Source organism: Megascapheus bottae, chromosome 22 (assembly GCF_031878675.1).
Source record: "Megascapheus bottae isolate mThoBot1 chromosome 22, mThoBot2.hap1, whole genome shotgun sequence".
In the NCBI taxonomy this organism is placed as follows: Eukaryota; Metazoa; Chordata; class Mammalia; order Rodentia; family Geomyidae; genus Megascapheus; species Megascapheus bottae.
Window position 1 is genome coordinate 322954 of NC_143530.1, and position 27594 is coordinate 350547.

Consider the following 27594-nt stretch of genomic DNA (forward strand, 5'->3'; position numbering starts at 1 on the left):
TAAAGGAGAATGGATTGAGGTTAGATCAGGCAAAGAGAAATTAATGTGACCCCCATCTCAATGAATGGCTGAGCACGCACATCTGTTATCTCAGTTATAGGGACAAGCACAATGGCTGGATATATGGATACATATTTGCTATTCAGAGACATGGAGAAGCTCAAGAAGCAAGACTGCAGCTCTGGCCAGCCCGGGTATAAAACAAGACTCTACCTTGAAGAAAAAACCAGGAAAAAAAGGTCCCAGAGGTGTGGCTCAAGTGTAGGGACCTCCTTGGCAAGCTTGAGGCCATGAATTCACCCAGTAAGGCTCCAAAGATGGCTTCAGTTGTAGGCTGATTTAGATCAAATTTATGATGATAGAAGCTTTACTCAAGGGATAATTTACTTTTGGAGATTCATTTTAATATCACAGAATATTTCACATGGATCATACAGTGTTCTAATGAAGATACATTGCTCAGTTTTTTCAGAAACTAATAACTATTTTGTTTAGAATTGCCATGGAGTTTCATTTTTGTAGTAGAGTTCCACTGTAATGAATCTAGTTACATTTCTAAAAGATATATATGTTTGGGTTCTTAGAAAATTTGTGAATTAATCTTTTTTGGACAATATCTACCAAAAATGACCTTGGATACTTCTAATCTTCAATTACTTATTATTAAAATACAGTACACATACCATATAATTCTTATTAATGATTTCAATATTGACTTTTATTATGTTATGTTTGAAGGGGTTAAATGCCAAGATAAATTTTTTTTTGCTAGTCAGGTGCTTGAGCTCAGGGCCTGATCACCGTCCATAGACTTTCTCAAGGCTATAGCTCTATCACTTGAGCCTCAGCACCACTTCTGGCTTTTTTTCTGTTTGTGGTAATGAGGAATAGAACCTGGATCTTTGTGCATGCTAGGCAAGCACTCTACCACTAGGCCAAACTCCTGGCCCAAGATAAAATATTCTGCAAAATATTTACATAGTCAAATTGCAGAATATACCTAAAAGTAGTTGAAAACAAATTTTATTAATAAATGACAATTCAGGAACTGACAAGACACATTAACTAATGAAATAGATAAAATGGCAGGAACTAACAAATACCTTTCAATTCTAACTCAATATCAATGGACTTAACTCTCCAATTAAATGACACAGATTGATTAGTTGGATCAAAAAATCAAGATGTAATTCTGTTGTCTTCAAGAGATACATCTTACCGCCCAAATACAAACATATTCTGAGAGTGATAGGCTAGAATAAAATCTATCAAGCAAATGGCTCCCATAAATAGGCTGTAGTTATCATCTTTATATCAGATAAAATAGACTCCAAACTAAAACAAGTAACAAGAGACAAAGAAGGTTATTACATACCAATAAAGGGATCTATTCTTCATGAGGGTATAATCAGTCTAAATATCTATACATCAAATGCCAGAGCCCCCTACTTTATCAAACAAACACTAATTACACTAAAAACACACATAGATCCAAACACAGTGATGGTTGGTGACTTTAACACACCACTGTTACCTCTGGATAGATCAACAAGGAAAAATCTCAACAGAAACCTGAGACCTGACCAAGTGCATAGACCAACTAGACCTAACAGATACCTGCAGATTATTCTACCCAGTAAAACCAGAATATATATTCTTTTCAGCAGCACATGGAACATTTTCTAAAATAGATCACATTTGAGGGTACAAAACAAATCTGTACAAATTCAGAAACACTGAAATGATTCACTGCCTTCTTTCAGACCACAACAGTACAAAATTGGAAATTAATACTAAACACGAACACAGAAAATACTGTAGCTCATGGAGACTGAACAACACATTGTTGAATAACCAGTGGATTATTGAAGAGATTAGAACAGAAATTCAATAGTTTATGATATTAAACGAAAAGGAGCATTAAAAAATACCAGCTCTTTTGGGACATAGCAAAGGCAGTACTAAGAGGAAAATTTATAGCTGAGTGCCTATATTAACAAATCGGGGAAATCTCAAAGCAACAATTTAATGATGCACCTCAAGTTCCTGAAAAAAGAGCAACAAACCAAACCCAAATCCAGTAGAAGGAAACAAATCATTAAAATTAAATCAGAATTAAATGAATTGGAGTACAAAAAATAGAATTAACAAAAACTTGAAAAAAATAATAAAATTGGCAGACCCTTAGCAATTCTTACCAAGAAAAGAACACACAAAATAAACAAAATCAGAGATGTGAATGGAAATAGCATCACAGAAACTGCCAAGATCCTGAACATCATAAGGGAATCTTTCTCAAACCTTTATACCAACCTATTTGAGAATCTAGAAAGGGATGAATTTCTAGCAAATATTGATACACCCAGACTAAACCAAGAAGATCTAAACCAACTAAACAGACCCATTTTGAGTAATGAAATAGAAATGGCAATCAAAGATCCTCCACCCAAGAAAAGCCAGGACCTGATGTATTCACAGCCCAGTTCCCTAAGGCCTTCAAAGCAGAGCTCACACCAATACTCAAACTCTTCAATGAAACTGAAAGTGAAAGTTCTCTACCAAACTCATTTTATGAAGCCAGCATAACCCTTAACCCCAAACTAGACAGGGACTCATCAAAGAAAGAGAACCATAGATCCATTTCTTTGATGAACACTGATTCAAAACTTGTCAACAAAATCCTGGCTAATCGCCTTTAACAACTCATAAAAAAAATTATACACTACGATCAAACAGGTTCCATCGCACGGACAAAAGCAGGTTCAATATACACAAGAAATTAATGTAATCATGGTTACCTCAATTGATGCAAAAAAAGTATTTCATGAGATCTTGTCGGGGTTTTTAGTCCTTGGTCCCTCTCGACCCGCAGGAGGGATAGAGAGAACAGGCCCAACCAGGAGAGGGCCAACTGACCTTCTGCACCCAGCCCTCCCTTGCGGAAGGGAGGCCCGTCAAGTCAGGAAGTCATTTATTGTAGAAGTACATTCAGCTAATATAGGGTGCAGGAGCCAATCAGCACAAAGGTGGGCAGGGCAGGAGAGGTCCACGTGTTTACTCTCACTATAGGTCTCAGCAGAGAGTGATAAAGCAATAACACATTTGTACCCAATGGTAATCAAGTCTCAGCAGAAAGTGATTCACAATACCGATGATATAGCTCAAAGTTAGGCATGGTGTTCATACATGACAGCTCATTTTTTTGTGTGTGGTTATCTTACTCAGTGATGCAGATTCATGGGCCAGCCTGACCCTGCACTCGGCTCCCAACAAGATCTAACATCCCTTTATACTAAAAGCTCTGGAGAAACTAGTAATCAATGAAACATTCCTCAGTATAATAAAGGCTGTGTATGACAAAACCTATAGCTAGCATTATACTTTATGGTGAAAAGTTAGTCATTTTCTCTAAAATCAGCAACAAGACAAGGATGTCTGCACTCTCCACTCCAATATGGTATTAGAATTCCTAGCCAGAGCCACAAGGCAAAAAGTAAACATAGAGGGGATCTAAATAGGGAAAGATTAAGTAAAACTTTCCCTCTTTGCAGATGGCATGAGGGTATAGAACTAACCCTCCAAAACAATAGATTTCCTGTGTGCCAACACTAAGAAGAGTGAGGCAGAAAGGGAAGCAATTCCTTTTACAATAGTCTCAAAAAGGAGAAGACTAACTTAAGCAAGGAAGTAAAGGACCTCTATGATGAGAACTTTAAAAACTTGGAAAAAGAACTAAGGAAGTTGAAAAACCTCCCATGCTCCTGGATTGAGAGGATTAACATCATGAAAATGGCTATCCTGCCAAGGGCTATTTACAAATTCAATGCAATATCCATCAATACCCCAACATCATTCTTTAAATAATAGAGGAAGCAATTCAAAAATTCATATGGAATAATAAAAGACCCATATAGAACAAACAATCTTTAGCAGAAAGAACAGCACTGCAGGAATAACAGCGCCAAACTTCAGACACTGTTATGGAGCTATAGTAATACAAAACAGCTTGGTACAGGAACAACAACAGGCCTGAGGACCAATGGAATAGAACTGAAGACCCAGAAATTAATCCACAGACCTATGGCTACCGAATCTTTGATAAGGGAGCCAAAAAAATAGGATGGAAGAAAGACAGCCTCTTCAACAAATGGTGCTGGCAGAATTGGTTAAGCACCTATAGAAAACTAAAACGGGATCCTTATATGTCACCCTGCACCAGAATTAATTCCAAATGGATCAAAGACCTTGAGGTGAAAGCAGATACTCTGAAAACATTACAGGAAGGAATAGGAGATAAACTATGGCTCTTCAGTATGGGATGAAACTTTCTTAATAAAGGCCCAGAAACACAACAAATTAAAGAAAGTCTCTCATAAAGAATAGGAAGAGAACCAAAGGTTTTAAAAACTGAACAGAATGTGCTGGAACTGTGCAGCACCATCAAGCCATCAAACATGTTTGCAATTATAATAATGACACACCTTAGTAAAGACATATGCATGAGAGGAAAGGGAGAGAGGGACAAAACATCAAATGGTATAATATGTACGCAACTGATCAACTAGAATGCTCTTAATTTATTTTAGCAATTTTTCTATATGTTGGAAATTACATAAAATCAAACAGCACCAAAAAAGCAAAATAAGTAAATAAATTTTTGAGTTGCTCTTTTACTTTTAAACTAAAGCATCGTTTAAACATTTGATTCACCTCTATAAATTCCAATTACTTTGAGCTATTTATAAAAGTCACTATATAAAACTGAATCACAGCACTTCCAGTAATGGATAAAATTTCAATTAAGGCAAAGCTTAGCATGCATATAATGCTGGAACGTGGAACTAATTATTCATATTCATATTAATCTTTGAGGGAGACTAATCTTTCTGAAACTTTGTTTTTGAAGACACAGTAATATTGAAAACAAAGGCAAAGATTTAATTAAATTTTAAAATAGATTCTGAAAAATTAACTGCATTTGTTAATTAATTTGTTATGCTGAAAATTGTTCTAATCAGAGCTATTAAATAAATACACTTCAGTGTGTGAAAGGCTTTACTTTTGCAGATCTCATCCATCCTGCTCCTATGAATTTTGTTCATTTAAAAAATTATAGAACGGGGCTGGGAGTTTGGCCTAGTGGTAGAGTGCTTGCCTAGCATGCACAAAGACCCAGGTTCAATTCCTCATTAACACAATCACAGAAAAAAAGCTGGAAGTGGTGCTGAGATTCAAGTGGTAGAGCTTTAGCCTTGAGAAAATCCAAGGACAGTGCTCAGGCCCTGAGCTCAAGCCCAGGACTGGCAAAAAAAAAAAGTTATAGAGCTAGGCCCTAATGGCTCACACCTATAATATAATCCTAGGTACCTCAAAGACTGAGATGTAAATAATGCAGTTTGGAACCATCCTGGAGGGCAGGGGTGTGGGAGGCAGGGAGGAGAGAGTTGAGACTCTTTTCTACATTTAACCATAAAAAAGACAGAATTGGCATTGTAGCTCTTGTGGTGGAGTACCAGCTGTGAGGAAAAACGCTGAGCTGAGAGCACAAGACCTTGAGTTCAAGCCCCAATACTAGCCCATAATAAATGAAAACCTAGTAAAAATAAATAAAAAGTTATGAGGCTGCACTTAATTTGAGGATATTTCACATCAGGGTCTTTTGCATCTCTTGAACTTTGCTGCTATGCAAAGATGAACAGAGGTGTGCTCTCTCATCTACAAGTACAGTCTCACATATGGAGAGTAATTTTACAGAAAGCTTAGATTGTTTGGATGAAGAAAAGTGTTTTCTTGAAGTCTGATTATTTTCTGTGAGATACATTATGGAAAAACGAAGATTTTTGAAGTTAAAATTATAATTTACTTCAGAAAGGTATGCTTTCAGGGAAATATTTTCTTTTTTAATATTTTTATTGTAATTAATAAAAGGGTTACATGATATTTGCCAGATAGAAGGTACATTAATTCACATACATTGATACCCTTTCACATGTCTTGGTCCACATTACCCTCCCCCCACCCCCCATCGTCGTTTTCCCCCTTCCCTATCTAATTTCAAGTAACCAAATACAAATATATCCAATATATCAGATAACAAAGTGAGATACTGTAACAATATGAGATAACCAAGAGATGAGAGATAACATAGTACATTAAGGACAACAATCACTCATTATATGGCTTATGTTTCTATATCCTAGAGATCCTTTCATTTAGCGTCATACTATATGGCCTTATGTATCAAGGTTTTGCTTATTGCAAATCTCTGCTAGGAGAGCCCAAGGTTTCTACTGATTATGACGAATGAGGGAAACCATTGAGCCTAAGTTCCTTTGAGTCTGGCTTACTTCACTTAATATGATTTTTTCTAAGTCTTTCCATTTCCTAACAAATGGGGCAATGTCATTTTTTCTGACAGCAGCATAGAATTCCATTGTGTACAAATACCACATCTTGTTGATCCATTCATCAACTGAGGGACATCTAGGTTGGTTCCATATCTTTGCTATGGTAAATAGTGCAGCAATGAACATTGTTGTGCTGGTGGATTTAGTATGTCTTTGTTTCTGGATGATTGGGTAAATGCCAAGTAGTGGAATTGCTGGGTCATAGGGGAGCTCTATGTTTAGTTTTTTGAGGAACTGTCCTACTGCTTTCCATAGTGGCTGAATGAGTTTGCACTCCCACCAACAGTGTAGTAGTGATCCCTTCTGGCCACATCCCCTCCAGCATCTGTTGTTATTAGTTTTCTTGATCCTGGCCATTCTAACTGGAGTGAGGTGGAATCTTAGACTTGTTTTGATTTGCATTTCTTTACCCATCAATATCCCAATGTCATTCTTTAAAGAAATAGAAGAAGCAATCCAAAATTTCATATGGAATAATAAAAGACACTTCTTAGCAGAAAGAACAGCACAGGAGGAACTTCAATACCAAACTTTAGACTCTATTACAGAGCTATAATTATCAAAACAGCTTGGTACTGGCACAAGAACAGGCCTGAAGACCAATGGAATAGAACTGAGGACCCAGATATTAAACCACAGACCTATGGCCACCTAATCTTTGACAACAGAGCCAAAAAAAAAATAGAATGGAAGAAAGACAGCCTCTTCAACAAGTTGTGCTGGCAGAACTGGTTAAGCACCTGTAGAAAACTAAAGTTGGATCCTTCTTTGTCACCCTGCACTAGAATTAACTCCAAATGGATCAAAGACCTGGAGGTAAAAGCTGACACACTGAAAACTTTACAAGAAGGAATAGGAGATACACTAGGCCTCCTTGGCACAGGTCGAAACTTTCTTAAAAAGGACCAAGAATCACAACAAATCAGAGAAAGGCTGGATAAGTGGGACTGCATTAAACTGCAGAGCTTTTGTATGGCAAAGGACATAGCTAGTAAATTAAATAGGAAGCCTACAGAGTGGGAGAAAATCTTCACCAACCAAACAACGGACAAAGGCCTCATATCTAAAATATATCAACAACTCAAAAAATCGAATCACTCCAAAAGTAATCTCCAAAGCAACAACCATCCCATTAAAAAATGGGCCAAAGACTTAGAGAGTCTTCTCTGAAGAAGAAACAAAAATGGCCTATAGAGACATGAAGAAATGCTCAACATCTCTGGTCATAAAAAGAAAATATTTTCAATCAATGTATAGTATATTCTTAAAATTGTAGGAAATTTGTAAGTTTAAGATCATATTAAGAACAATGCTATTGCACTGTTGTATATTTACTGTTTGTTATCTTTAATTTATTTGTAGTCATGATTATATATCTGAAAGTAAGAACACAAACAAGTATAAATACACACAATGTAAAAAATTAGTATCTAATCTAGTAACACAGGTCCTTTTTTTCACACTTTTAATATGTTTCGAAATACACCAGAATGTCAAACATAACTTGGTAAAAAACATAAAATCATATAGAAGGCACAGAATAAAGTATGCTGTTGCTACACTGCAGATTCATAGACTCATTTCCCACTCCAGACCATACTGTTCAGACCATCTAGATTGTTATAGAGTTATAATAACAGTATATGCATTTTAATATATTTGATAGATTCACATATTTTCCCTTAATGAAAACTATTAAATGTCACCATGTTTGAAGAGTTTCATTTCTCTCTTCGCATCCTATTGGTGTAACTCAAGCTCCTAGAAAAATAAGAACAAACAAAACCCCAAACCACTAGACAGAAAAAATAATAAAGATTATAGCAGAAATTAGTGAAATAGAGACCAAAAGAACTATTAAAACCAACAAAACATTGGTCCTTCAAAAAGACAAAATCGATAAATCCTTATTTAATCTGATTCAAAAGAGAAATTACCCAAATAAATAAAATTATGGATTAAAAAGGGTATGTAAACAGTATCCAGAGCATCTCAAGGGAATAATCTGTAAACTTTCATAGTAGCAAATGGGAAAACCTGGTAGAAATGCATGTATTCCTAGATAATATCAATGTAACAAGATTGAGCCACTTGCTTAAACAGTTCTATAACAAGTAATGAAACTGAAATGGCAATAATCTCCCAACAAAGAAGACCCAGGGCTCAAAAGGATTCACTGCTGAATTCTATAAGACCTTTAAAGAAAAGGTAACAATACTTCTCAGACTTTTTCAAGAAAATGAAAGGGAAGGATTATTACCAAGTTAGGGGTGATACCAGCATTATATTCATTCCAAAACCAATAAGGGTCTGAACTAAAAAAAGAATATAGCCGGGCATGGTGACTCACACCTGTAATCCTAGCTACTGATGAGGCTAGATCTGAGGATCAAGGGTCAGAGCCAGTCCGGGCACAAAAGGACTTGACACTCTTTTTTTCATATATTTTTATTGTAATTAATAGAAGGGTTACATTATCTTCACCAGATAGAAGGTATATTACTTCACATACATTGATACCCTTTCTCATGTCTTGGTCCCCATTTCCCTCCCCCCCACCCCCACTCCTCATCTTGTTTTCCCACCTTCCCTATCCAATTTCAAATAACCAAATATACATTTATCTGATATATATCAGATAACAAAGTGAAATACTGTAACAATATGAGATAACCAAGGGATAGCAAAAGAGATGAGAGATAACATAGTACATTAAGGGCAACAATCACTCATTATATGGCTTTTGTTTCTATATCCTAGCGGTCCTTTCATTTAGCATCATACTGTATAGGACTTGACACTCTTATCTCCAATTAACCTCTAGAAAATGGGAAGTGTGGTTTGACTTAAAGGTGGTAGCCTTGAGCTGAAGAGCTCTGGGACAGTGCCCAGGCCCAGTTCAAGCCCCACGATCCACACAAAAAAAGAATATTATAGGCAAATCTCTTTGATGAATATAGGCACAAAACTCATTAATATTTGCTAAATGAATTCAATAATTAATAAAAAATATATACTACAACCAAGTTGCTTTCATCCCAGAGATGCAAGGCTGTTAAATATATATTAATCAATAAAGGCAATGCAGCACATAAACAGAACCAAGGACAACAATTACATGATCCATAAAAGCTTTGGAGAAGCTAGGATTATACCTTAACAAGATGATTGGGAGGGGGTGGGAGGAAGGAAATAGGGACAAAAACATGAGAAGAGGTATCAATGTGTGAGAAGTAATTCACCTACTGCCTGGCGAATGTAACTGTAAACCCCTCTATACATTTATCCCAACAATAAAAAAATGCTATATATGACAAATCTTCAGCTAACATCATACTAAATGGTGACAAGCTGAAACAATTTCCTCTAAAATCAAGAAAAAGAGAAGGATGCCTACTCTCTCCTCTACTTTTGTAATATAACACTACTATTTCTAGCCCGAGCAATATGTCAATAGAAAGATATAAAATGGGTCCAAATGGGGAAGGAAGAAGTCAAGCTATATTTGCAGATGATATGATCCAAGATATAAAGGACTCTAGAGAAAAATAAACCCACACATATCAGCAGCTTTTCTGTATTTCAACAATGAGTAGATAGAGAGGGAAATTAGAAGAACAAATCTGTAATAGTCACAAAATAAAATACCTAGGAATAAACTGAACCAAGGAATGGAAGACATCCATAGTGAAAACTATACAAAATACATCAGGGGGTGGAAAAACCTTCCAGGTTTATGGATTGATAAAACTTGTATCATGAAAATGCCATATTATCAGAAGAAATCTGCTAATTCAGTACACTAACCATAAAAACTCAATGTCTTCTTCACAGAGATGGAAAAACAATAATCTCAATGTTCATACAGAATGACAAAAAGAATAAAAGTCAAAGCAGCTCTGAGTCAAAGAAGCAAGGTTTCTTTCAGTCAGTGTTTCTCTACACAGTGTTAACATTATGTCAGTGATAACTGAGTGTGACTGCTTAGAACTTGTGAACAAATAAGCTAAAAACAAGTATAAGGACATGTTCACACCTGTTCAATCCTGAATCTTGTTTGCTCTACTGCTGGAATTGAGTAAAATGCTTGTAGGGTGACTTTGATATATGCCTTAAGGGACATAAACATAAAAGATGAAAACAGACAACATGAGTAGATTCTATTGTCATCAATTACTGTAAATAATTTTTGAAATTACTTGCAATGGTGTGACATAAGAAAGAGTATATCTTACTAAAATATTACCAGTTATGTAGAAATCTTGAGGACTAACAGGGGATACACTTAAATTCACAGTGAAGAGGGCAGTGTCTGGCATCTGGTTGATCTCTTGATGATAACTGTCAGTTTGGGATTGCTTTAGGAAGAACTATAAAAAAAATGTGAATCATGGAGACCTGATTTGATCTTATTGCCTAAGCAAAGTTCTATCACTTAAAATTAAAATATATGTCTGCTGGAGCTAATTAATACTGATTAATTTGCATATTCAAGAGCTTTTCCACAGTATTCCTTCTCTCAACTAGTATAAGACTCAAGGCTCATGAGGTCATTTAAATAGTGAACTGTATTGGAAATTGTGTCTTTTTTTAAAAATATTTCAAAAAGCTTAAGTTCTATATTATCACCTTACAAGTTTCCCTTTCTGATCCACAGAAGATAAAGACTGAAGGCTCATGAATCACATTACTTAGAGAGTAATATATAAATTAGCATAATAAAATGTTTGGAAGTGATTACATAACCATAAAATAATTTAATATGTATTTAAATACATTGAGCAAACACTAAGCATAGCATATATATGTGTATGTGTATAATGTATATATATATATATATGTAAGTAATTCTTAAGGAGATATCCACTAAAATTGCTGGGCACTAGTTGCTTACTCCTGTAATCCTAGCTAATCAGAAGGCTAAGATCTGAGGATAGTGGTTCAAAGCCAGCCTAGGCACGAAAGTTCATGAAACTCTATCTCCAATTAACCACCAGAAACTGGAAGTGAAATTGTGGCTCAAAGTGGTACAGTGCTAGCTTTGAGCTGAAGAGCTCAGGGACAACTCTCAGGCCCCAAGTTCAAGCCCCACGACCAACAAAAAAAAAAAAAATAAGGGAAGAAAGAAAGAAAATATCCACTAAAATACACTCACAACACTAGAAATAAATAGGATGAAGAGAGTCATATTATTGACAGAAAGACAATTCTGTAACTGCAGTGTTAACATTTCAGCTTCAACAGATTTTGTTACTTCATATAAATGAGATACATATGTTTTCATATAAATGAGAATTAAAAAAGGTTACAAAGAAAGCAGTATATTGTAAATTAGAAATTATACCAGCTAGATACATAATTGTATATTACTTAGAAATTAAAATGTATTTAGGTGTATATATTATTTGTACAATAAAAGAAACCATTCTTACAGTATCTGGCACCGACGTGAGATCTGCAAATCCAGTCTAGTCTCCAATAATGTTTTTCTTCACAGAATTAATATCAGTATGATTGCCCTCCTCTGCCATGGACAAACAGACTTTGGACACTGTCCTCCAGCTCCTTTCCCCTTCCTTTACTGCTCTTCAATATCGGTCAAGGCTCCCACTCCTCAACATCTTTTTTTTTTTTTTTTGTGGGCTATGGGGCTTGAACTCAGCCTGGGCGCTGTCCCTGAGCTCTTCAGCTCAAGGCTACAGCCCTACCCCTGGGCCTGTGTATTGTCCCTGAGCTCTTCAGCTCAAGGTGACCACCCTTCCCTTGACCTATGCCCCACTTCCCATTTTCTAGAGGTTAATTGGAGCTAAGAGTGTCAGGTCCTTTTGTGCCTGGGCTGGCTTTGAACCTTGATCCTCAGATCTCAGCCTCCTGAGTAGCTAGGATTACTGGCGTGAGCCACCATGCCTGGCAACTCACCATCTATTTTTGATTGTCTTGGCACATTTATGTCTGTTAGAACCAGAGTATACAGTTCAACTAAGTATAATTTCAGAATGTGATGCCTTTAATGCCAACAGAATATCATTCATATTCTCCTGCTGAATCACACTCACCATTCAAAGTCACATCTGGAAATTTAATTAATTAGATATTGTGGTGTGTTTTCAAAGCATAAATTAGTGTAATTATGGCAGCTCATTAAAAATAATAGTTTTGGGGGTTTTTTTTGGCCAGTACTGGACTTGAGCTCAGGGTCTGAGCATTGTTCTTGGGTTTTTCTCGAGGCTAGAACCCTCCCACTTGAGCCAGAGCACTACTTCTGGCTTTTTCTATGTATGTGGTACCCAGAAATTGAATCCAGGGCTTCGTGCATGCTAGGCAAGCACTGTACCACTAGACCAAACTCCCAGCCCCAATTGGAATTCTTTCTGTGAGCCACTTCCACCAGTAGCACCGTAAAGCTTGTTCCTGTGGACAGCACCACCATGGCCTGTGTCTGCTCATCCTCAAGCACACATGTGAGAGGATAAACTCCTGTATCTACTCATGTGAACACCACCTTTTTGAGAGAGCCCCAACTCTCAGCCCCACTTCCTCTGCACTTTCAGAAGACACTAGAAGTTGTGAATGAGTGCTTTGCAACACTTCTGCACATTAATCAGTAGGCATCAATAGTGGTGAGAAATAAGCAAGATACTTCTTTGGAAGGCAGATATGTGACTTGAGTATTGCTTAATACGTAAAATAACTTACTTGAAATAAGCATCTTCATAATGATAACTTCATAAAACCATATCTACTTATATGAGCATACTTTCCAAATAAGCTATAATATACTTTCTTAACATGAAAGCAGGCCAATAAATGGGAAAAAATGAGAATACTGGAGATGGAAACAACATCGGAGTCTATTGTGCATATTTTGTGTGTGTGAGCTGTGGTCCAAGTCCAGATCCTCACCCATGTTAATCTGAGCTACACCCTCAGCCATCGGTTGTGAGGCAGGGGTATTCTTTTGTACCCAAAGTAGCTCAAAATTGAATTTGCTATTGCTATGTGAATTCAAACTCTAAATACTCCAATCTGAGCTCAGACTGTATGAGTCTGCATGCTCATGCTCATGCTCCTCCTTTTTCTACTTCTTAAGTGCTGATACCAGGCTTACATGCTACTCTTAGCTCTTTCTTGGAGTCCCTGTTCTCCTTTTCTTACTTTATAGTGGTGGGAGAAGATGGTAGAGGTGAGTGTTCCCCTCTGACTGCTTGCAAAAATAGAATAGTATTATTGCCTCCACATGGGGCCAGAAACACTTTCTCTACTCATCATGCTTCTACATTACTGACTCCACCTCCCTCTATCCTACTTTTTCATCCCCAGACCTCTTAAAATCATTTCCTGTGCTTGGCTAATACCTCCTCATCCATTCATGGTCAACTACTACTTCTTCAGCTTACTGATTATTAACCTGCTAGGAATATCACACTCTTTATCTTTTATACTCAATATTGTGAAGATACATTTTGCCAAATCCATTTTTCTGTATTCTTTGATAGGATATATATCTTCTGATAGGATTTATCCTTATTCTTCAATGCAGTATATAATATAAATTTATTTTCAGATGTTAAACCATCCTTGTATTCTTTGCATAACTCTCATTTGGTTATTACAGGTAATTCTTTCGATAGTTTCAATTGTACTTGCTAATATTTTATTGAGAACTTCTGTAGCTTAAATTATGAGAGATGTTCCCTCATAGTTTTAATTTCTGGTGGTATTCTCTGATTTGAGTATCAACAAATTTTTTCAGCTTACTTAAGGAGCAGTTTGTCGTGTGTGTGTGTGTGTGTGTGTGTGTGTGTGTGTGTGTGCGTGTGCGCACGCGTGCATGTGGTGGTCCTGGGGCTTGAATTCAGGGTGTCACTGAGTTTTTTTTTTTTCCTCAGGCTAGTGTTCTATCACTTGAGCCACAGCTGCACTTCTGGATTTTGGGTGGTTAACTGGACATAAAAGTCTCATGGACTTTCTGTCCATGGGTTGGCTTCAAACTAATCCTCAGAGATCAGCCCACTAAATTGCTAGGATTACAGATGTGAGCCACTGATACCCAGCTCGCTTCATTTTTGAAAGATAGTTTTGTTGGATATAGAAGTATTGATGAACATTTTATACATCCTGCCCTTTCAATAAATGATCCTGCTGCAGTCCAGTTCCATCTTTTTTGTGTGTGTGGGTCATGGGGCTTGAACTCTGGGCCTGGGCGCTGTCCCTGAGCTCTTCAGCTCAAGGCTACCACCCTACCCTTGAGCCAAGCCCCACTTCCTGTTTTCTAGAGGTTAAATGGAGATAAGAGTCTCAGGTCCTTTTATGCCCAGGCTGGCTTTGAACCTTGATCCTCAGATCTCAGCCTCCTGAGTAGCTAGGATTAGAGGCGTGAGCCACCACACCCGGTGAGTCCATCATTTTTAACATGTAGCCAGTTGTTATTCCTACTGAGGGCCCTTGCATGTGATGAGTCTTTTTTTCCTGATTTCATAATTTATCTTAGTCTGTATATTTACTCTGATGGGTTTATGAACAAACATGATGGGTTTGTGTGTGTGTGTGTGTGTGTGTGTGTGTCTGATCGAGTTTGGGAAATTTTGGCAACTCCCTCCTTAAGGAATATGGCTTGGATTTCCTCTCTAATAAACCCTCTACAAATATGTTGGTGCATTTAATTGTATACCATAATTGTGCAAATCTCTTCATTTTAATCTTAATCTTTTCATTTTTTTCAGATTGTATAATTTCTATTCATCTGTTGTATTTACTGAAATTTTCAATCTGCCAGTCAATCTAATGACTTTCTCATTTTAGTGTTTTTATTTATCAGCTCAGAATTTCCATTTCACTCCTTTCCTATAATTTCTCTCTCTGTTGATGTATTTGTTGATATATCACACCAATTCTAGGTATTTTCTGTGAAGTAAGAATGAAGTTTGCTTGGTCATTTATTTGTTTGATTAATGATTTGGAAATTAACTCTGTGCAGTTCATTTCCCTGAGTATGAACCCTCTGAGATTAATGCTCAGAATACTTCCTTGACATTTAACCTGGTTATTCAGAGTTTTCCCCTCATCAGCACAGAGTAGCTTATCACTTAAAGGCGGGGCTTGAGGTCTCTTAACTGGTTAGATATGTGGATGCAGATTCATGTGTATGGGGGGCCTTTTAGCCAGGTAATGTATAGATGTAGAATCATACCTATAGGCTGGATGGGGAGCTTTGCAGCTGCCATCATTTCACAAAACTCACAATCTGTGCTCAATGCAGGACTAGTTTGAATTTTATTTTCCTACATGAAAATGTATTGGTTTCTATATCACCCAGTCTTCTAGACTTCCAGAGATGAGTATACATTTAAGCTTTGTTTCCTTTCCCCTTTCTTTGCACATCTGTGGGTAACTTAGAGACTGTAATTTAGCCTGTATCATGTTGTTTTAATTTCCACATTAATGGAAACTGACCTTGTAGGGTCCCCACTGTACCCAGGACTATCTCCTACTCCAAGAGAGTTCCTTGCATCTGGCTGGCTCAAATCAATTTAAGTTCTACAATTAGTGTGTACACTAATTGAGAACAGACACTTAAATGCTTGGTGAATAATAAGAGCTAAGAAGTATTCATTAAGATATGAATGTAATTTTATCCCTTTGTGTGGTCCGTTTGAGGTTACTAGGATAATAATTAGCCTTTGTTTACTCAGTTTGATTACATATTTACTTTTGGCTAAAGAAAATATTGGTTTCCTTGTTTTATTAAATTATGTCTCTTTTATAAATTGAATATTCTAGTTTGTAATTTATCTTAAGGATTTGCTATTGGGTTTTAATTGTTTGTTGACATATATTATAAAATGAACTGATATTTCTCAAAAAGATAAGGAAAAATGATATCAAAATAGTTATGGCCCAATACTGTTCTCAGATTTCCAACTCTTGAGTAGTTAGGATTATAGATATGAGCTACTAGTTCTGTTAAGGATTTTGCTTTAGGCATTTTTCTCTTTCAAAAGCGAATTATTGACACCTCAATTGATAACGGTTTATATAGTCCCCAAAACACCAGTGGTGACACCTTAATTCTAAATATAAAAGAAATTAATGCATCTGGTTTATTTATGTTTTACACTATTTGAAGATATTATACCAAAATTCATATGTCTTGACTAAGAACTTTTCCTGGTCTTCTTTCCTGTCATGTACTTTTCAAATTGTCAAAACCTCTATGTGCAATCGGGTCATATTTCAAGTAATGTGCTACACTGTAATCACAAGGATAATCTACTGGAATCTGTTCCTTCAAATTAACTAAAGCAAGCACCTCTTGGATATGACCAAGGAAATAGCATTTTCATCGAAGCCAAAAGAATGTGAGACCAGTTGTGAAGATCTTACCTGTGCTTGTTTGGATAATAGATTACTAGATTACCATTGTCAAATAGAAACATTTAGTAAACTAGGTATATTCATCTCCTCCCTAAAACATTAGATTTTCTTCATTCTTTGTAATTTAACATGTGCAAATAACATTAATTCTAAAGTAAATTTAATTCATTTTCATTAAAAAATTCCCATGAATCCTTGCTGAGAAGTTTGTAGTTGGCTCTATGTGCTGAGAAGGCATTCCTCAGGGATAGGTGATTCTAGAGCCTGCCCCCGGCTCTCTTCAGCTGCCCAGGGATTCAGTATACTTACTGCTCGAAGCCCTACTTTCCCAAGACACTGGAATGTTTCCTAAAAAGTCCAAGTGGGAAATAATTATAATAATAATAATAAGATTTCTGTTCACATATAAAATGCTTTTTCAAATGCATTTAAATGAATCATTCATTCAGTCAGTCAGTGAACATAATCTCTGAATATTAATTGATGAATACTTACATACCATGAGTATGCAATAAATGTTTAGTATGAGCTCAAGTTATTCTAGGCCCTTAGAATAAAATAGTGGACACAGAAATCTCAGTATCATGGAGTTTGCTGGATTGTGTCTATGGTAGGATTTAAATAACTACAAGTATATGAATATGAAATATTCATTGGGATTATATATTATGTGTGTACTAGGCTCTTTGGAGAAGACTGAGAAGAGGTGTGTGTTTCTAAAGAGCACCAGGCTGGTATAAGACAGAAAGGACCAGGTCTGACCAAACAGGGAGGACCAACCCTGAATAGACAGGGAGGACAAAGCCTGACTAGGCAGGTGAGGACCAAGCCTGACTAGATAGGGAAGACAAGCCTGACGACAGTGGGAGGCTTAGGACTGGCTGGAGAGGAGGAACAGTTCTGATCAGTTCTGGCTAGAGAGGACCAGGCCTTGCCCAGTTACAGAGGAGCCACTTAAATAGAGGAAACCATGGTGTGAAAACTGGAGGCAGATGAACTTGGCGAGCGAAGGAGAAGCAGAGGTCACAAAGGGGCTGTGAAGAGAGGGGAAATCATGTCTGGGTACCCTGCCTCGCCTTTCTTCCTTTCTTGCAGTTAATACCTTGTTGGTGCACAGTTTTACACACAGAGGAAGCATGGACAGGAGTACAATCTGGTGTCTGGATGCAGGCAGGTCTGTATTTGAGTATAAACATAATTTGTTGAGTGACCTGAGCAGATTGCCAGTCCTGGGCCTTACACTTTTGTTGCTTTCTCCTTTTAAACACTAAGGTCATCCATCTATCAGGAAAGAGGGAGAGGAAGTTAAAACAATGGATTCTCTTGAAGAAAATAATGTGTACTTAGTGTAATTGGTTAACAGTTTTTCTTTCCTTTGAAAACTGACATTTCAAAAGGCACATAGATATTAAAAAAAACCAAGTTGTTGAGGTATTTTAACTTGTGAACTCCTTAGGGAAGCTTGTATTTTTCTGTGCTAAATATCGGCCATTATTTGTCTAGAGAATAAAGTTCTTGTACTGGACTTAACGGCCTGGAGTTCAGTTTTCTTCTTAAATTCTGAGGTTAACTTTTTCCAGCTTTATTCTCATTGTGATAACTGAAAAAGATTAGTTGGAATGATGCAAGCTTTCTGCTGAGGAACACCTTATTTTCCAGTAAGTTGAAATGGTCCTTGTGCTATTCCTCTATTTTCAACCTGCAGCTGCAAACCAGGATGAGTAGGGAGTGAGTGTCTCAAATTAGGTAGGTAATGCAACTGCTGTCAATATAACTAGCACTGCTTTACCTTCCTTCTAGAGGCAGAGTAAATTTCCAAAAGTATCCCATACCCTACACTTTTCATGACTTCTACCTGAGTTCTTAAAATTTCAGATAGAAACTATTTGATCATATTAAATGACAATATAGCACTAACTTTACTCTGTGAAGGAAATATTCAGATCTCATGCTTGAGCAGTTTGAGGTGAACTCTCTAGGAAATAATAACATGATTAGAGTGTTTTCTTTCAATATATTTAGTTTTAATACTTTCACTGAAAAAGTAATTTCCAATGGTGAGCTTGGAGATGAGAGTTTTACTTTTATTACTCTTAACCTTTTCTTCTTACTCCTGTTATTTCTATGTACTGGAAAATATAGTGCATGTGTTTGATCAATCTGCTTTCTTATTTCATTTTCTGGTCTTCTTTACCTAATATCCAAGGAAAAATTACATCATTTCTGAATTCCTCCCTCGCTCACCCATTCCCACATCAAAATGGACTCAGCATGATGTGTTTCCTGACATTTTTCTCCTTGGCTTCTGCACTGTGATACCATTATTGGTGTACAGTTTAGAAACTTGCTCTAGAATTTAAAGCTTCCAACTATTGCTATATCTCAAGAATGAAACTCAATGACAATATCTAATTATTGTGGGACTAATTTCATCTTAAAATATTTGTTATTGACAGTAAGAAAATTGGTCTTCATACAAATGGAAGGAAGTGAAAAAACTTCCTTTCTCTTGGGTTGGGAAGATTAGCATCATGAAAATGACAATACTGCCAAAAGCTGTCTACAAATTCAATGCAATATGAATCAATATCCAATAACATTCTTTAATGAAATACAAGAAGCAATCCAAAAATTCCCATAGAATAATAGAAGACTACACACAGAAAAACAATCCTTAGCAGGAAGAACAGTGCTGGAGGAGTATCAATACAAGACTTCAAACCCTCTTACAAAGCTGTCGTTATAAAAACAGCTTGGTACTGGTACATGAACAGGCCGGATGACCAATGGAATAGTATTGAAGATCCAGAAATGATCCCACAGACCTTTGGTAGATACCCTGAAAATATTACAGGATGGGATGGGGAAAACACTAGGGCTCCTTGGCACAGCTTGAAACTTCCTAAATGATGATTCAGAAGCACAACGAATAAAAAACAAAAACAAAACCAAAACCAAAAACGACTGGATAAATGGGACTGCATTACGCTGCAGAGCTTCTACATGGCCAAGGAGATAGCTGTCAAGACAAACAGAAAGTGCACAGATTGGGATCTTCACTAGCTATATATCAGACAAGGGCCTCATATTTAAAATATACTTAGTCCTCAAAAAACTTAATTCCTCCCCCCACCACAAGAAATTCTCAAAGAAACAACCACTCATTAATAAATGGGCTAAAGATTAAGAAGAGACTTTACTGGAGAGGAAATAAAAATGGCCATAGACACATGAGGAAATATTCAACATCTCTAGACATAAAATAAATGCAAATCAAAAGTACACAAAAGTGGGGACCTGCCTGTAAGCCTAGCTACTCTGGAGGCTGAGATCTGAGAATCTCGGATCAAAGCCAGCCCAGGCACTAAAGATTCTCCTTGAGACTCTTATCTTCAATTAATCACTAGAAAATGAGAAGTGGGGCTGTGGTTCAAGGGCAGGGTGGTCGCCTTGAGCTGAAGAGCTCAGGAACAGTGCCCAGGCCCATAGTTCAAGCCCCATGACTTACAAAAAACAAAACAAAACAACCCCAAACTATACTGAGTTTCTACCTAACCCCAGTTAGAATGGCCATTATCAAGAAACCAAATTCATACTAAGGTGTCAACCTGTGTGTGTGTGTGTGTGTGTGTGTGTGTGTGTGTGTGCGTGCGTGTGTGTGATTCATGCACATGAATCATAGCTCTGCATCTGGCATTCTTGTGGTTAATTGGAGATAAGAGTTTCATGGACTTTCTTCCGTAGGATAGTTACAAAATCCAATCCTTAGATCTCAGCCTCTTGAATAGCTAGGATTACAGGAGTAAATCATTGTCACCTGGCTTAAGGTTTGAACTCTAATGGACAAGTAATATACTGTGTTGGGACATTGTTCTTTCTTCTTTTTCTCTCTTCTCACTTGTCCTCCCTTCTCTGTTGCCTTTCTTTTCCTCTTGCTCTCTTCTGTTTCTTTCTTCCTACCTCTCCATCCTCTCTTTCTTTCTCTCATAAAGTATTTGTACTTCATTTGCATATTTTAGGAGATGACAGATTTTTAATGTCAATATAATACAAGCAGTTTCCATCATTAGGCAGCATCTCTACATGGGCATACCTAGGAGTAGAGGGGAAGTGTATGGAACTTAGTGATAGTGAAGGCATGGTATTATTAAATGTGTCTTCCAGTAAATAAGTGGCTATTTCAGATGTACTTTTCTATATATCAGACAAGGGCCTCATATTGCAAATGGACAGTCATTACTGTATTTAAATTTAAGGTCTTTTTTTTTAAAGTTGTTTTTTATTGTAATTAATACAGGGGTTACCGTTATATTCGCCAGATAGAGGGTGCATTACTTCACAAACATTGATACCACTTCTCATGTTTTTGTCCTCATTTTCCTCCCTCCACTTCCTCCCCTCATCTTGTTTTCCCCTCTTCCCTTTCCTATTTCAAATAAACAAATAAATATATATATAAAATATACCAGATTAAAAGGTAATATGAGAATAACCAATATGAGAATAACCAAGGGACAACAAAAGAGATGAGAAATAACATAGTACATTAAGCACAACAATCATACATTATATAGCTCTTGTTTCCATATTCTGGAGGTCCTTTCATTTAGCCTCATTCTATATGGCCTTTTGTATCTAGATTTTGAGCTATTGTAATCCTCTGCTGGGAGAGTCCAAGGTTTGTACTAATTATTACAAATGAGGAAAACCATTGAGCCTATGTTCCTTTGGGTCTGGCTTATTTCATTTAATATGATTTTTTTACATATTTATTATATATATTATATATTTATATTTTTATTGATGAAATTGGAAGTGGAATCACAATCACTGAATTATGTTAATGGAACTCTTTTAGGTGGGCATTGTTGTCAGGGTTCTCCAGAGAAACAGATCCAAAATTACAGAACTGGTCACCTGGTTCAAGACTCCAGAAGAACTCTGTCATACGCCAGGACTTAATATGATTTTTCCAAGTCTTTCCATTTCTGATTTAAGGTATTTTTAAGAACTATATGTTGACTGAATAGTATGCAATCGCATCTTGTCTTGGTAGAGCCTAAAAATAACAGTCATATTATTAATGTAACTGTAGCATTTGTAGGGGAAGCATTCCTGGGAAATATCACAATTGCATTTATTTAATAAGGGTTTCTATTTTATAGATGCTATATTTGAATCTGGTAATTGCAGGTTTAGTTCTTTCAGAATTTTTTTAAAATATTTTTATTGTAATTAATAAAAGGGTTACATGATATTTGCCAGATGGTAGGTACATTAATTCACATACATTGATACCCTTTCACATGTCTTGGTACCCATTACCCTCCCTCCCACCCACCACTCACCCCCCTGTCTTGGTTTTCCCCCCTTCCCTATCAAATTTCAAATAACCAAATACAAATAAATTCAATATATCAGGTAACAAACTGAGATACTATAACAATATGAGATACCCAAGGGACAGCAAAGGAGATGAGGGATAACGTAGTACATTAAGGACAACAATCATTCGTTATATGCCTTTGTTTCAATATCCTGGAGGTCCTTTCAATTAGCTTCATACTATATAGCCTTATGTATCAAGGTTTTGCTCTATTGCAGATCTCTGCTAGTAGAGCACAAGGTTTCTACTGATTATGACGAATGAGGGAAACCATTTAGCCTAAGTTCCTTTGAGTTTGACTTACTTCACTTAATATGATTTTTTCTAAGTCTTTCCATTTCCTAACAAATGGGTCGATGTCATTTTTTTCTGACAGCAGCATAGAATTCCATTGTGTACAAATACCACAACTTGTTGATCCACTCATCAATTGAGGGACATCTAGGTTGGTTCCATATCTTTGCTATGGTGCATAATGCTGCAATGAACATTGTTGTGCTAGTGGATTTAGTATGCCCTAGATTCTGGATGGTTGGGTAAATACCAAGTAGTGGAATTGCTGGGTCATAGGGGAGTTCTATGTTTAGCCTTTTGAGGCACTGTCATACTGCTTTCCATAGTGGTTGAATGAGTTTGCACTCCCACCAACAGTGTAGTAGTGATCCCTCCTGGCCACATCCCCTCCAGCATCTGTTATTATTCGTTTTCCTGTTCCTGGCCATTCTAACTGGAGTGAGGTGGAATCTTAGAGTTGCTTTGATTTGCATTTCTTTTATGACCAGAGAGGTTGAGCATTTCTTCATGTGTCTATAGGCCATTTTTGTTTCTTCTTCGGAGAAACTCTCTTTAAGTCTTTGGCCCATTTTTTAATGGGATGGTTGTTGCTTTGGAGATTACTTTTGGAGTGATTCGATTTTTTGAGTTGTTGATATATTTTAGATATGAGGCCTTTGTCCGTTGTTTGGTTGGTGAAGATCTTCTCCCACTCTGTAGGCTTCCTAATTAATTTACTAGCTATGTCCTTTGCCATACAAAAACTCTGCAGTTTAATGCAGTCCCATTTATCCAGCCTTTCTCTGATTTGTTGTGATTCTTGGTCCTTATTAAGAAAGTTTCGACCTGTGCCAAGGAGGCCTAGTGTATCTCCTATTCCTTCTTGTAAAGTTTTCAGTGTGTCAGCTTTTACCTCCAGGTCTTTGATCCATTTGGAGTTAATTCTAGTGCAGGGTGACAAAGAAGGATCCAACTTTAGTTTCTGCAGGTGCTTAACCAGTTCTGCCAGCACAACTTATTGAAGAGGCTGTCTTTCTTCCATTCTATTTTTTTGGCTCCCTTGTCAAAGATTAGGTGGCATAGGTCTGTGGTTTAATATCTGGGTCTTCAGTTCTATTCCATTGGTCTTCAGGCCTGTTCTTTTGCCAGTACCAAACTGTTTTGATAATTATAGTCCTGTAATAGAGTCTAAAGTTTGGAATTGAAATTCCTCCAGCACTGTTCTTTCTGCTAAGAAGTGTTTTTGCTATACGGGGTCTTTTATTATTCCAGATGAAATTTTGGATTGCCTCTTCTATTTCTTTAAAGAATGACATTGGGATATTGATGGGTAATGAGTTGAATTTGTAGATAGCCCTTGGCAAGACTGTCATTTTCACAATGTTGAGTCTTCCAATCCAGGAGCATCGGAGGTTTTTCCATTTCCTTAGTTCTGCTTTAATTTCTTTTTTTAATTAACCCTCAAAAATCAACTGCCTTCCTTTATGCCAACAGTGAGAGGAACGAGGCAATAATCAGGAAAGCAACTCCTTTCACAATAGCCTCAAAGAAAATAAAGTACCTAGGAATTAGCTTAACTAAGAATGTAAAGGACCTTTTTGATGAAAACTTTAAATTCTTTCAGAATTTATGAGAAACTAGTCCTACTAGAATATTCCAAACACTGTGGGAAAAGATGGTATGCAACTTAGTACAACAATAATTAAATGAATGTTTTTAATTAGTCTGGACACAGGATGGGACCATTGTTTGATACATGTTCTGAAAACACTGAGTGAATTGAATTGGCCACAAATGCTCTTTCCAATTAACTGGAAGAGGAAAATCACAATAAAGCACTATATTGCAGGTATTTATTAAATTATGATATTTCAGTTTCTGTTTAGATTGTTCAGGGTCCATGAGGCCTGAAAACTGCATAAATATCTCTGTAATATTGAAGAAAAAAGAAGACATGTTCTCTGTTTTCCATCATGTAGAAATGAAAATAGCCCAGGTATGTTTATCTGTTACTATAAGATTTTACATCAGGTGTTTTACTTTTGGTCCAGTTCTGACTCATCATGAGCCAACTCTTTAATTTTTTTTTTGTTGTTGTTGTTGGCCATGGGAATTGAACTCTGGGCCTGGATGTTGTCCCTGAGCTCTTCAGCTCAAGGCTACTGCTCTACCCCTTGACCACAGCCACAGTGCCAATGCCACTTCCATTTTTCCGGTGGTTAAATGGAGATTAGAGTCTCATGGACTTTGGACTTTAGTTCCCAGGTGGCTTTGAACCATTCAACTGCGATCTTCAGATTGCAGCCTCCTGAGTATTTAGGATTACAGGCACCATGCCAGACTTTAATTTTTTTACATTTTATTGTAAAAGTGATGTACAGAGGGGTTTGAGTTACATAAGTCAGATAATGAATACATTTCCATTAGGACACATTACCCCTCCCTCATTCTCTCTCAGCTTTTCCCCTCTTGACTTCCCCTAAGTTGTACAGTATATTTCCAACATAGTGAATTTCACTACTAAACTAGTTCACTCTTTGTTCCACTGTTTCTGTGTTTCCCCTTCCTCTTCCCAAACCAGATAATGTTATCTAGTAGACAAAAGGTACAGTAATAATAATAAAAAAAACAGCAACAGAAGCAAATGAACCAAAGATAAAAAGAGAGAAAAAAGAACCACAAACAGTACAATAAAACACCTCTTACTTCCATTTCTTGGGGTTCATTTCAAGAAGTACAATTTTATATGATCATATGCACATGCCTATTGAGCTGTTATGAGCCAACTCTTCCAACAGAACCAAACTTAGAAGAAATGTTAAGTGGAGATAGTAAGATCAAATAAAATAATTCATATTAAACTATTTTAGAATTATAATATAGGTTTAAAAGTCCCTGTTGACTTCAAAATATTCATATGGTTATAATCCTTGAATTTAATTTTCCCTTTCTATTTATAGCCAAATTTGGCTGGAATCTAAATATATATACATAAACACAATTTTAATAGTCCTCTTTTTGAAAATGTGTGTTGATTAATCATCATCATAATCAATGTAAAAGAAATATCATCTTGAAATACAGTTCCCTTTCATGTTATTTTCAGGAAATACTCATTTAACACTACCAGAGATTTCTAAATAGTCCTATTAAATTACAATAGCTTAGTTTGCATATAGTCAAACTGCATATATATGCTATTAGCTACTTATATGTCCCTATGGCTCTTTGCAGCCTAATTTCTCATTATCACCAGCACAATATGGAGAAAAAGTGACATTTGCTGATACTTTGTAGAGATGCACTTTTCCCAAAGATTTCCTGGCAAGTCTATTATTTCACTTACTCTCTTCACTGCCTCCCCGCTTTTGCACTTACCCTAGTTTCGTAGGGAACATATACTGTAAACATTCTTCTTTGCCAAAGGAAAATGATTAGTCAGAATCCAGACTATTCAAAATACCTAACACAGCCACGGATAGTGCCTACATTGTTTGAAAGCCCCATTGTCAAGGCACAGAAACTGAGGGTTTGCACTACCAGGACAGAAAACATCAAGAAACTAGCAATGTCTATCTATGGAAGTGAAGAGCAAAATCCTTAAAAGAGGTCCCGAGGCATTGAGGATAATTTGCTCAGAACCCAAGTCCTCACTCCAGTCTAAGGAAGGGAATTGCGAAGCTAGTGTACAGAGTACCTCCATCAACCAGAATCCACTCCCTTCTCCTGGTGACTCTATCATCACCATCAACCACAGAGTACAGTCCCATCTTGTGGTGACTCCATCACCCCTGTCAACCACAGAGTCCAATACCATTCTGTGGTGACTCGATCAATTCTGTCAATTTGCGTCCAGTTCTATCTCACTGCGTGACTTCATTGACTCTGCTTCTTAAGCCTACTACAAAGCATGAGAGGTAAGACTGCTTCTATCAGAAAAGAGCTGATCATTTTCTTTGCTGTTAAATACACCCAGTCTGAAATTTGATACAAATGTCAAGATACACAAAATGCAAAAAATAAGCAAATCATTGTAAAAATGTGAAGTAATGAACAATATCATGTTCAAAACTCACTCAGATATTGGAACTACCATAAGAGGAATTTAACATTAATAACTAATATGTCAACTACTTCTTTAGAGGAGACACAGAACATACAAGAGCAAATGGACAATGTCAGGCTACCAAAGGGACCATTTGCAATGTTATTACAAAAATGTGTTATAGATAAAGGATGCCCTGTATCTACATCAGTAGATATGGCACAGATTTGGGTAGAAAAGTAAGCCTGTAGGAAGGTCTATGCAAATTGTTCAAATACAAACACAAAAAGTGGAGAAACAGGGAAAGAGAATTAAGAGACAGTAGAAGAAAAAGCTATTAAGATAGTTTAAAGTGGTTAATGTATACAATTAGAATTCTCAGGCAATGAAAGAGGAAGGGAAGAAATATTTTATGCGAGAAATGCCAGGAATTTAAAATGAAAGAAAGAAAAGAATTAATTTTGAACAGTCATTCAGATTCATGAATGACAATAAAAACATGTTCAAGACTGATGAGTGATCAGACTGGTGTGCACTAAAGCCACAATAATACATCTCTATGTATTTACTCATTGAGAGGATTAAATATAAAAATTCCATTTTGACTACAATTCATGTAATTAGATAAAGAGTGGGACCAATAATAACTTTTCTGAGTTCAAATCACAACTCTTTTTACATAGTGAAAGTTGGTTATCCCATCCCATATCTAAATTGCAAGGGATTTTGTTGGCACACTTCTTATTTTGTTATTTCTTTGACAAGGCAAATAGAGTGAGTTCAATGTATTATAAAAAAGGTTTAAAAACATGTAGTTAAAATTTGATGATAAAGCAAGTCACTGTCTTTTTCTATTAATTTCAAAAGGATTTTCATTTTTGTAGCATATGTCCAAAGTTCATGAAAGAGATGTTTCTATAAAATATCTTGCATTAGTACTTACTGGTTGATTCACGTACTAATTCTAAGAAGACTGCTCATCACATGTAATTAATCTCCCACAGTGGTGGTTCATCTTGGAATTGTTACCACACGAGAGTGTACTGTGCCTTATTTCTTATTCCTGCTTGGACAGTAAGTGCTGTTCGTATTGCTTTGCTACATCAACA

At 36.6% G+C, this 27594-nt stretch overlaps 1 long non-coding RNA gene across 3 annotated transcripts in view; it reads right to left on the reverse strand.

The window, feature by feature from the left end:
• LOC150047536 (uncharacterized) overlaps positions 1 to 27594 on the reverse strand; it is a 113886-nt gene that overhangs the window by 53868 nt on the left and 32424 nt on the right. The window contains exon 4 of one of the 3 annotated variants that reach the window (XR_016539206.1): positions 17864 to 18062. The exons of the other annotated variants lie outside the window; for them this stretch is intronic. This is a non-coding gene — a long non-coding RNA (uncharacterized LOC150047536). Of the gene's footprint in view, positions 1 to 17863; positions 18063 to 27594 lie in introns of those variants that run through there. 3 annotated transcript variants of the gene reach the window in all.